The sequence below is a fragment of the Acanthopagrus latus genome, chromosome 15 (genome assembly GCF_904848185.1).
Source record: "Acanthopagrus latus isolate v.2019 chromosome 15, fAcaLat1.1, whole genome shotgun sequence".
In the NCBI taxonomy this organism is placed as follows: Eukaryota; Metazoa; Chordata; class Actinopteri; order Spariformes; family Sparidae; genus Acanthopagrus; species Acanthopagrus latus.
The window spans coordinates 7,724,733-7,735,926 of NC_051053.1; positions in this window are offsets into that span (position 1 = coordinate 7,724,733).

Sequence of the window (11,194 nt, forward strand, 5' to 3'; positions counted from 1 at the left end):
CAATACAGATGTAGTTACAGCTGTACCAGCAGACTACACAGTAGCATCTTTCCTCAGTCTGCGAGACTCCTCAGATCATCCTCAGCACTCTGCAATAACATTTTACTTTAATCTTCTCAATTCAACCTGGGGACAGGCTTTAAGATTAACTTCATAATTAGTCTTCTTTGCATCCTTTCCACTGGCACTTTTTGCCATGCTGCTGGTCGCACTGATTTGCTTTTCCATCACCAGTTTTATTTCACTGAGTTGAGCCAAGCCATAACCAGGATGGACCCTCTCTGAAGTAGGGCAAAAGTGTGCCCGCCCTGCCTCCAAGCGGGCTGTGGTGATGTCTTGCAGCTGTGGCTAACTGGGTACACCCCCCCCAACTTCCATCTCAAACAAGTCTGTGTTGCGATACTCAACTCATGTCTGTGCAGGAGACCAGAGAGAAAGACATTTTCGAAAGTGTTCAGCTCTCATCGCGACTTTCAGCTGTTTCGGGAGTTGCGGGGCTTTTAATGTGGAGGATTTATAGAAAATGCAACGTGTTTAACAGCTAATTAGCAGAGCTTTGTTGGCAGCTAGTCATCTTCTGCGAGGAGGAAGAGTATTTACAGCTGCTCCGTTGACCAATATTCAAGGCGAGTGCGTCATTAGTTAAAGACACACCTTTTAGCAGGCATCCCTGCTTCAATAGAAATGTGGATCCCTGCTGCGCTGACGTGCAAAGTCTTCCCAAGGCATCCCAGGCAAGCACATGTGCATGGAAAAGCCCCACAAGACGATGGCCTTGTATGCTTATGTCATAGAGAGGCATCAGTATTAAAAGTTCCTTGTTATCTGTTTAAAGGTCCAGTGTGGAGAATTTCGGAGGATCTATTGGCAGAAATGGAATATAATATATTCACAATTATGTTTTCACAAGTATGTAATCACCTGAAATTAAGAATCGTTGTGATTTTGTTGCCTCTGAATGAACCTTTCACATCTACAGAGGGAGCTGGTCCACCATGTTGCGGCGCCATCTTTCTACAGTAGCTCAGAATGGACAAACCAAACACTGGCTCTAGAGAGGGCTAATGGCGTTTTTTGTGGTTGTAGTGGCCACCGTGGGAGAGGACACACACTGGTCCTTTGACTAACATGTCTCTTTCACACTTAGTTTTAGTGCGTAATTACAATTATGTAGTTACCATAATAACCTTGGTACTCGAAATAAAGCCTAAACACTTCCACAATTGTGTGTGTCTGAACATGCGGGTGTTTGTGTAATCCCACTTAAAGTGATGTATGACCGCTTGCTCCATGCCGGGCTGCCCTCTAACGCTTCGTCTGCAAAAACGCAGGGCAGTTACCCTCATCATCCTCTCCCCCGCCAGCCCCATCCTACTTCTCTCCAGGAGTCTTTCTGCCATTGTGCTGTCTGATATCTTTATTCTAATAACGCCTTCTAGTAGTGGAGAAGTGTGTGAAGGGGTCTTTTTAAACCGCACAAGAATCAAGGTAAATAAATACTGACAGAGTCCATCACCAGTGCTTGGACTTCTATTTTTCACTTTAATCACTGTCACAACTAAACTGTTTCCAAATGTCAAATGCAATAGTGCTCCAGTTTCTCTGACTTATTTGGCCGTGAGCTGTGATTTTCCATGCCTTTCAGCGCCAGCCAGTCACAGTCAGGATTCTTTGCATTTCTCTGCGCCGCTACCCTGTGGTGCTAGATAGGTTTGATGCTATTTAGCCCACATGGGTTACATCTATAGAGAACATTTGAACGGCTCTATTGTTTGTTGTGTGTTTGTTCTCTCTGTCTAATCAGAAACATGTGTGCTGTCATCAGAAAATGTGTGCTGACACAGAAAACTTTAAATGGGGGACCTCTGCACACCAGGGCCTCGCCCACCGGGCAATTAGCTTCATGGGTAAAATAACAGATTTGCAGTAAACTGCAAGTGATAAAGCTCAGAACAACAGGAATCAGGGCTGATGATGATGATGTGAACACTGCTGAAGTAATCATCCTGAGGTTCATGAGGGGACAAACAATAATGCAGGGAGATCAACTTGTTATTGAAAATCTGGCGTGACTATGCGTATTTCTGGAAAAGGGGTGAAAAGATTAAGATTAATTCTTTTCGTAACTCTGATACAAAGTTTGGACAAGGAGGTCTGGGCCAAAGGGATCAGTGAGTAGGACAAAGCTGGATGCCAAAGGTTAAGTCAAGCTCCAAGTTCAAAGCCCTCTCTTCCTGTCAGCATTGAGACACACTCTAGATGTACTTGGGAACAGGAAGCGACGCACCATTTCTCGCCAACTCCGCACTTACATGATGTACAGAAGTTGGAATCCCTGGAGTGTTTAATGATGGTGTCAAATAAAGTGGATAAGAAAAGGGTTTCCACGATAACATAAATAAATAACTCACAGCAGCGGTAATGAGTGTGCTATTTCACACCTTATGTATTATAAGAAACTTGTTGCAATAGCATTCATCTCGTCTTAGAGAAGTTTCATTTCATTTCATTTAGTTCCAAAACTGAGTTTATCATGGCTATTGGACCCAAATGCCAACATTTCAGGAGCTATAAGAGGGGGCCTGTCATGTTTCTGTCATTCACATCACCAAAAGTTGCTTTGGTGTCAGACAGGGCTGACAATGATGTGATCAAATGTGGAAGATCCGACTGATTTCCACTGATGAGACATTTACACGGCCAACAGGAGCCTTTCCAACACATAGCCAAGAAACATAAACCACTGTTAGTGCCTGCAAGCAATTTAGAGTCACAAATTGACCTAACCTGCATGTCTTTGGAATATGAAACCAGAGGACCCACACAAACAAGGGGAAAAGAATTCCGCACAGAAAGGAGCCAGTTTTAGTCCTCAAACCTTCCTACTCCAAGGAAGATAATGTAATAATACACTACATTAAATTCATTTGGCAGGTCGTATTTGAGATTCAAGCACAAGCTGACATGGAGACAGGAGGATCAATTTCTGTGATGTGTCAAAAACCCACATCTTCCTAGAAATATCCTCCCTCAGGCTATGTATTCTTGTGACAAAAAGACAGACTCACTGACAGTTGTTGGACATAAAGAATGTCTGATGTCACATTTCAACCTAATAGAAACTGGTATTTTAATGACTTCGCCCAGTTGTGAGATGGTCTGCGGCTGTGCAGTGAGTTTTGTGTGTCTGCCTGAGAAAAATCCAATAAAAACCTCACAGTGATAAGAGGCAGAGAGCTTTGTGTCTCTCAGGACGTTGGCCTCAAGAGAGCCCTTTGTCCATCACGTCTGCCTCTCCCCTTTCTCTGACCACCAGCTGATTTACACCAGGCCTACGGAGTGTATAGCGCAGGGACCTCAGGCTGCTCGGGTGGCTCTCGGTTTGTCAAGAGTTTTCTGAGTGGTTGATTTACTCCAGGGTAGGATCACAGGGCGTTAAGCCGAGGCTTGGTGCCCCCTCATGGCCTAGGACCTGGGACCAGCCCCCCCATCTGCTGTGGGAGTCGTAAATTAGCCCAAAGCTTTGTTAGCCGCCCGTTCCTTACACTTTATCCCCACCGACATGGCTCCTGTCCTCACTCAGCACGATTAGGAACACGCCTCATGGTATTTAGGCTGCAGAAAACAGAGCCACAGGGTATGTAGCAGCGGCTGTGGTCGGGACGATAACAGGAAAGCCAAACTGGCTTCCTGGACGTCCCCACTGGACTGAAAAGCAGAGCCAACGCATCACTCTTCACACTCGCAACGTTCTGTAGTTGTTGCATTGTGCGGCGGGTGTAGACGAATTTTGCAATATGCCCTGAGTTTAAAAATAATCCATTCCAGATACTTTCAATTAAGTCTCTGTCATTATAATCACATTATTGAATACGTGTAATTATACCTACGTAAGCCCTTTTTAATGCTGCCGTTGGAACGATCTGATGAGAAAAATTGACATGGGAAACGAAACGCATGAACGCGATTATCTGATCTCCTTAGTCGACCAAATCAAACAGGCTGACGTCTTCTGAGACCCAGTTTTAATCGCGGACTCAGAAGTATTTCCAGCTGCGCAAAGATATCATGTTTGGGAGGCGGTGACCAATCTTGTAAAACAACCCAGTGCATTAGAAGAATATATGAAGTGCTAAACCAAATCCTTTTTACAGAACATCAAGTCTCAGTCCAGTGGTGACTTATTTGGATGGTTAATGAGTATTCTCCGTCACTCTCTTGTATAATCCTGGCTGCAGGTTCTGGTTTCCAGACTTTTAAGCACAGACTTGGCAAATCTGCCGCACATCAGGCTCCGATTACAAGTAAAAAGTACATTGAATTAGCTTCGTAAGCACTGTCTACTGTTTCAAGATTGAGAGGAACTGAGGATGCGACCATCATGTGATCCTCTTTTATAGACTCTGAGGCAACCGTTCACCTCTTGCAAGGATTGCACATGACTTCAGCATAACAGATTTATGTTTATACACAAAAGACGTATCCAGATAAATGAGGAGTATTGCTGGGAAAGTGAAAGGCCAGCTCTGGAATAGATAAAGCGGCATGCTTGAGAGCCAAGAGTCTATCAGCCACTCTGCAACCCAATCTGATATCAGCTCTGGGCCGAAGAATCAGCAGAGGAGTCATGTCAGTGAAGAAAAAATAAATGCTTTCTGCGTATTACAGGTCAACAGGGAGCACTCAGACCAGGAAGAGAGAAAGGGAACGAGCAAATATAGAAACCATAAAATGCCTGCTATTCTTCTCCATCTGATTGTGTCTTTGTGTGTCCTCTCTCTTCCACCACATCCTCCGTACAGCCAGTTCACACTTTAATCCAAACAAGGGATCCAACCATGGAAAAAACCATTCACGGCTGCTGCCAACCCCTTCCACTTCTTACCCGCAGCTATCCTTCCTTCCTGGCTCTCCTCCCTCAGCTCTGTTGGCTTCCTGTATGGGGGATTGTTCATCGGAGGAGTGGGCAGCAGCAGACCCACCTCTGAATAAATGCAAGAGCATCGATCACTGCTGATTCGCAAATTTCCATTCTGTATTCTGCTTATTCTTGCATAGAATGTTCACTTTTCCTTGAGCTAAGGCATTGCATCACTCTTCAAATCAGCTCAGAGTGACATGTTGTTATTGTACATTTCTGCAAACTGAGGATTAGTAAGTTATGAGTTTATGGTCCAAAGGAGGAGGGGACAGCAAGGTGAGAAGGCTGCCAAGCAAGAGACCACTGTTTGAGACAGTGGCTTCTCATTTGTAGCCACTAAACCACTGGATATTTTCACTAGAAGGCAGGACATTTTCCAGCCGTGTCAGCGCTAACAAAATAGGATATCTTTGATGAGGTATCCTAACAATTTGCAGCTATGTTTGTGGTCACAGATAAAGACGCTAACGCTTAAGTGGTTTTTGTGCCTAAATCTCCACAGGACCACAGCAGAGGCGAGTGTGTCGGCTCGAATGCCATTCAGTATGTATCAGTGAGGTAAAGCCAGTTCAACAAGGACCCATACAAGCACCTATACCAGCCACCTATCTGCAGCATCATGATGTTGATGATGTTTTTATGGCTTTCAATAAGCTTTTTAATATGGGACTAATGCGCTATATATGAGGCTGAGCTGACAGGGGTGCTCTCGGTCACCAGAGAGGAAGCTCCACCACTAAAAAGTAAAAGATTCAGTGAGTGACAATGAAAATTCAAGATTTGTTAATGCTGTCCGGTTAATAAAACCATGAAAAAAAAAAAAAAAAAATTGCCTAAAAAAAAGCTCTCATATCCGTGTGCCAACTCTGAGGCTTGGCAAGACTCAAAGCAGGGCTAATTTGCTAGCCTGGCTTGGTCCAAAGATCAAAAACTCCTACCAATCCCTCTATAAAGGCAGCAGTAACATGAAACATCTTTAATCAATTCACAAACAGAAATGTAAAATTGGCAATTTGATATTTAATTGGGCTACCTCCCAGTTCCAGTTACAAACTGACGTACTGACACGATAGTCGAATCCATCTTCTCATTTTGCTCACTGCAAGAAAATGACTAAGCATGTTTTTTCCCCCAAATGTTGAACTATTCCTTTAATTGATTACTCTGCACTGTTGCCAAGAACCTTACAGTAATATGAATCATCATTCATCGTAATAAAAAACCCCAGCCTGCTTTATTAATGTTGTGTAAGGAATCATTTTTTTTTGCCTCTTTTTGAGATTAATGATGCTTTCTGGTTGTTTTTCTGTCACGCAAGTCATCTTTAATCTCAGTTTTACGGGCACTGAACTTTCTCATGTCAGACTGCATGACTCTCGCACCCATCCACCGTGTCTAAGTTTAGTAGCGAGTGCTAGAGGTCATGCCATTTTTATTGTCACCTCTCTGCACAGGCTCTTGTGTTTCCTGTGTCAGGGCATTTTTTTATTGTCCAGAACAAGTTTTGCCTGGCTCTGTAATATCCTGACGGAGGGGGGCGGGGGGCCATGATCCTGCTTAATGGAGGTCTTGTTATCTCGCCACATGTTTTTGATGACCTGGGGTCCGCTCAGGGTGGACGTGGAGGGGAACTCCTAGCTGTGGCCATAGACACGTGGGGAGAGGAAAAACAGGGAAATTGGGACCAACAGAAGAATGCAAAACTTCGTCAACCAGTGTAAACAAAGTGATTCTCGGAAGGAGCTGGACGGCTTTCTGCTGCATGTAAAAATAGATCTATATTTGTTGGTTTACCACAGTTACATTTCCACTTGTGTTTCTTCTCTCTTCAGATGTTGAAGTCGAGACTAAAGATTTTCTTCATATTGGTGGAGTGTTTTGGCTCTATATGGAATGCCTTTTTAATATTTTAGGCAACACATCTTCAGCCATTGTCACTTATTCTTTCATAAAGCCGCCGTGGCAGATCTATCTGGATGGCCCATGGTGATGTACTGTGCGGGCCTGCTGGATTTAAGCTGTAAGTTGCAGCAGTTGCGGTTGAAGTGCTAATGTGAATGGGAAATGAAGAACAGCGAGGGTGACACTGAGAGGAGGAAATGTCCTGGGCATTTTTGTTCGGCAAAGTCAGCATATTTCGTTACAAATAAATGGTCCGGGGTCATTCAAACGTTTCCTTACAGAGCGATCAGGTGGTCGAAAATGAGCGACTTCCCCAGCAGGAAACGGAGACGGTCAAGCTCATGAAGTTTACAGAGAGAGTGGAGCCAGGAGCCAAAACAGCGTTAGAGCTTAAATGCATATTCCAGCTAAAATAATACTTTCCCAACTGCAGTGACCATCCTTGAGGCCTGAAAGATTAAGTTTTCACCCAGAAACGTTGATGCAAATTAAAAAGCTGCTTTCAGGGCCGGTTGAGACAAGGAACAAAAATACACCAATCCCATAATTACCATCAGTCTTAATTCTTAGTAAAGGGTAATATTTACTAAGCATACTTTCTGTTTAGTCAGCTCCAGCCCTGTGACCCTGCTAAAGACAAGTGGTTATAGAAGGATCGATGGATTGAACTTGTTACTTATATATTATATGATTATAAACTGTATTGAAACCAGAATAACCAGAATAATTTCTGGTAGGTAAGTTTCTCTTATGAGAGAACCTTTCATGTACTGCAATATTTCATCAAATATAGATAAGAATTGTGTCAGCCTCTAAACTCAAGTTGCAGATTACTCCTGGCCATTTTCTTATCGGTTTTGTAAAAAGTCTGTGCGCACACAGCAGGAGTCAGAGCTGCTGCCAACAAAAATGAGGCATCAGGAGGGAAAAGACGGTTTGCTTTGAAGAAAACTGAAACCTCCTTCTTCTTCATCCTCTGGGCCTAATTTTGATGCCAATAAGATCTGCAACAAGGGAATCTTCTTCCTTTAGAGATACAGATACTTGGATTACACAGTGTAAAACTACCCTGTCAGTGCCATGTTTTGTTATTTTTGACATCTACATTTGAAGAGGGCATGTGTAAGCCAGAGCCTACAAACAAACAAACTGTGAAATGAGACATGATTCGAGCACATGCTTCTCTTGTTTGCTAAGTGGCCGTGCTAAGAGCAACCACACACAGTCTGTGCTTCGGCAGCTCGCTTGGAGAAAAATATAACTCTATTTATTATTACAACTCGATCTGTTTTGCTCACAGTTGCAGTGCCCCAAGACACTGACTGTGTGAGGTCTCACCTGCTCATCAGCTCTGGTTATTTGCTTCACATGGACACATGACTGACAATTACAAGTAAAAAGCAGCTGATTTAACATTACTAACATCTGTTGTTTGGATGCAAAACATTTTCAGTAAAGCGGACTACTTCTTGGCTCCCAGAGAAATGAAACACAGATGTTTCTTATATTTTGTCTTCTTGTCCAGTGTGATCTAATAAATCCTTCTCGTTCTGTTTCTCTGTGAACAGCAGAAAATTGAGGCAGTTCTCTATGAATCTTGGCGCAGTCGTGCTCTCGTTGCTTCAGAGAGTTGGCATGCTGTGATCCTGATGTCGTCCAACACACCCTCCCTCAAGGGAGTCACTACCCCTGCTTGATGCCCACTGAAAACCACCAAAAACCATCAAGGAATACAAAACAGTGATGCTGGTTCAATGACTCGTCCATTAGGTTGGAAATGTGCCATTTGGGCTGGACGGCAATTAGATTTGTCATAAACTGTGTGGGATAATTACTTCATGCTCTAAAAACCTCTTGCTCGTTTCCTCAGTAAAATGTTATTTGAATGAACTTAGTTACATGCTTATCTGCTTTATGGTGGTTAGAATAAGCCTACAGGTTAGTTTAGCTTAGCTTAGCTTAGCAGAAAGACTGGAAACCATGGCTGATAATGAGAACTAGATATAACGCTTGAGTTGAGACCGCAATCATTCCTATGAAAGCTTCTCAGTGGCACATGAAGCCAAAACAGTTTGACATCCGTGTATAAAGTTACCTGGATCTTCTGCATGGCTTCTGTACAGGACTCATAGATAACACACATACAGCCATGCCAACAAAAAAAACCCCTCTTAGTTAAACCCCTGGCTAACTTGAACATGGATAAAATAATCTAATCCCGCAGCTCTTTTAGACTTTCCAATTGTTACCAGACCAAGTGGATCAGATTCTGATAAAACCAGTCATTTTGCAGGGTTGTGATGCTCAAAAAAATGCGTCCACTGTTGGGAAAAAAGCTTGGGAAAAAGCATTTTTGGGCCAGTGTGCATCACATTATTGACAATGGTTAAAATCTGCCCAACAGCAAAAACTCTTAAGTTAAGAAACTAAATGTAAAAACAACAATTTGTCGTGTTATGGGGTTTATGTGAGGAGACGACAGGAGGTTACTGTTCTCAGACAAGAAATAGTCTGACACGTAACAGGAGAGGGGTATATAGCAATATTCCAGCCCATATATAATAGCAACAGTTAATTTTTCTGCAAATAACAGAACATTGCAGTTTACAATTGTGGCTTATTACATGCACATTATATGTACATTGGCTGACTTCCACATCAAGAGGTGAAGAGGACAGTGGTGACAGTATTGCAGGCAACAAGGCTCCTGACGGCCACCCAAGTCACAACAGTGGATATTTTTTAAGGCACCTTCAGAGATTTTCAGCTGTTTTTGTGGTGGACTAAACCATAATCACAGTGTTGTGTCAAGACATACATTGAAAATGAAAAGTAAGCAGCACCTCCATCAAACTCTTAAAATTGTTATCCCAAAACCAATCAAGAAAAACCCCAAATATCTTCCTGTCTAACTGTGCTCCAATTTGGGGTGATTTGTGTGAACTATCCCTTTACATTTGGAAGCTGCCTTAATGGAAAAAAAATTCTAGCACCACTTGGAAACTTTCACTCGTGGTAAATCTGGGATGGGAAATCTGTATCGCAATCTCACACGGCAAAACGTAGCATCGCTGACACATTATTGACGGTTGTATAGACACTTACATTTATGTGTACTACATACAGATAAGGGTAATGCATGAAACTATATCAGTGACAGTTTCTTCCCGTTAACACCTCTCTCCCACATGCTGTAAGTCATTTTTAATGGGGCTTAAAACACCAAAAGGATCCCTGTTATCTGCGATGAGAAGGAATTTTCACACTTGTGGAGAAGAAACAACCTCCTCCTGCTCCTCTCCCCATCCAGGTAGTCTGATTTCCCGTGGCCATGTTGTTGACTCAGCTGGGGTCAGCCAAGTGCTGCTGTTAGAGAGGACCTCTCATTTGTCCTGCTGTTATCCACCAACAGCTTTTAAACCCTCTTAAGCTCTTCTTTATTATCCTTAACGCCTGCTGAAGGGCCACACTCTGCCTTCCTGTCCTGCGCTCTCTTCCCCTCCACTGCCCTCTCCCTCCTGCTGCCGCTCCCTCTCAGCCTCCCTTCATCTCTTCATCTCATTTTAAACTTATGACTCTATCTTTTTGTTGAAGTGCGCCAGCGTCCATGTTTTCAGAGCCCCTCTGAGAGGTCAGAGGTCAGCGAGGTTTCGGGGTCCTGCGTGGCCAGTTCTCCCTGAAGGGCCCTGAGACTAAACATCTAAACATCCTCTCTAATGCAGACATGCAGTCTGAACCAGCCTCAAAGGCCAAGTTCTGTGTTTGTTTGCATTTTTAGGATGCCACCTCAGGCACGATGCTGCTAAGGGTTGCAATGTGTTTTACGATGCAACACTTAGCTTGATATATTATTTATGTGATAAGTTTTACCATATCCCTCAATGATGCTGTTACTGATTCTTCTGAAACCAGATGTGGCGAGACATTGCAAGACACTGCCAGACCACAGCTACATGCTCTAAAACAGCTTCCAAGCCCAGAAATGACATTTATTTTTAATATATCCCACCTCCCCTTGCTGTCATTTGATCGGTCACTCCTGCCAGCATGAGCTGTCAACACATCAATCTCACTGAATTTAGCCAAAGTAGGGCATCTTTCTGTCACATGAGCTGAGATATTTCAGCTTTAGTAGGAGGATAATCTTGGTTACCGGTAATTGAAAAAAAATTAAAGATCTGACCGACCTTACAGCACAGCTTTTCATTACCCATTAGTGAGTGACTATTGCCTATATTTAGTATGTTGAGGGAACTCCCTACGGGCTTCTTTTTCTGTTAGAGGTGGAAACGCAAAGTTTGCTGTAAAAGCTGTCAAGACAGGATGTAAAATCCAAAATGTTTGATCTTAAAATGTTTATTATGCCTTAAA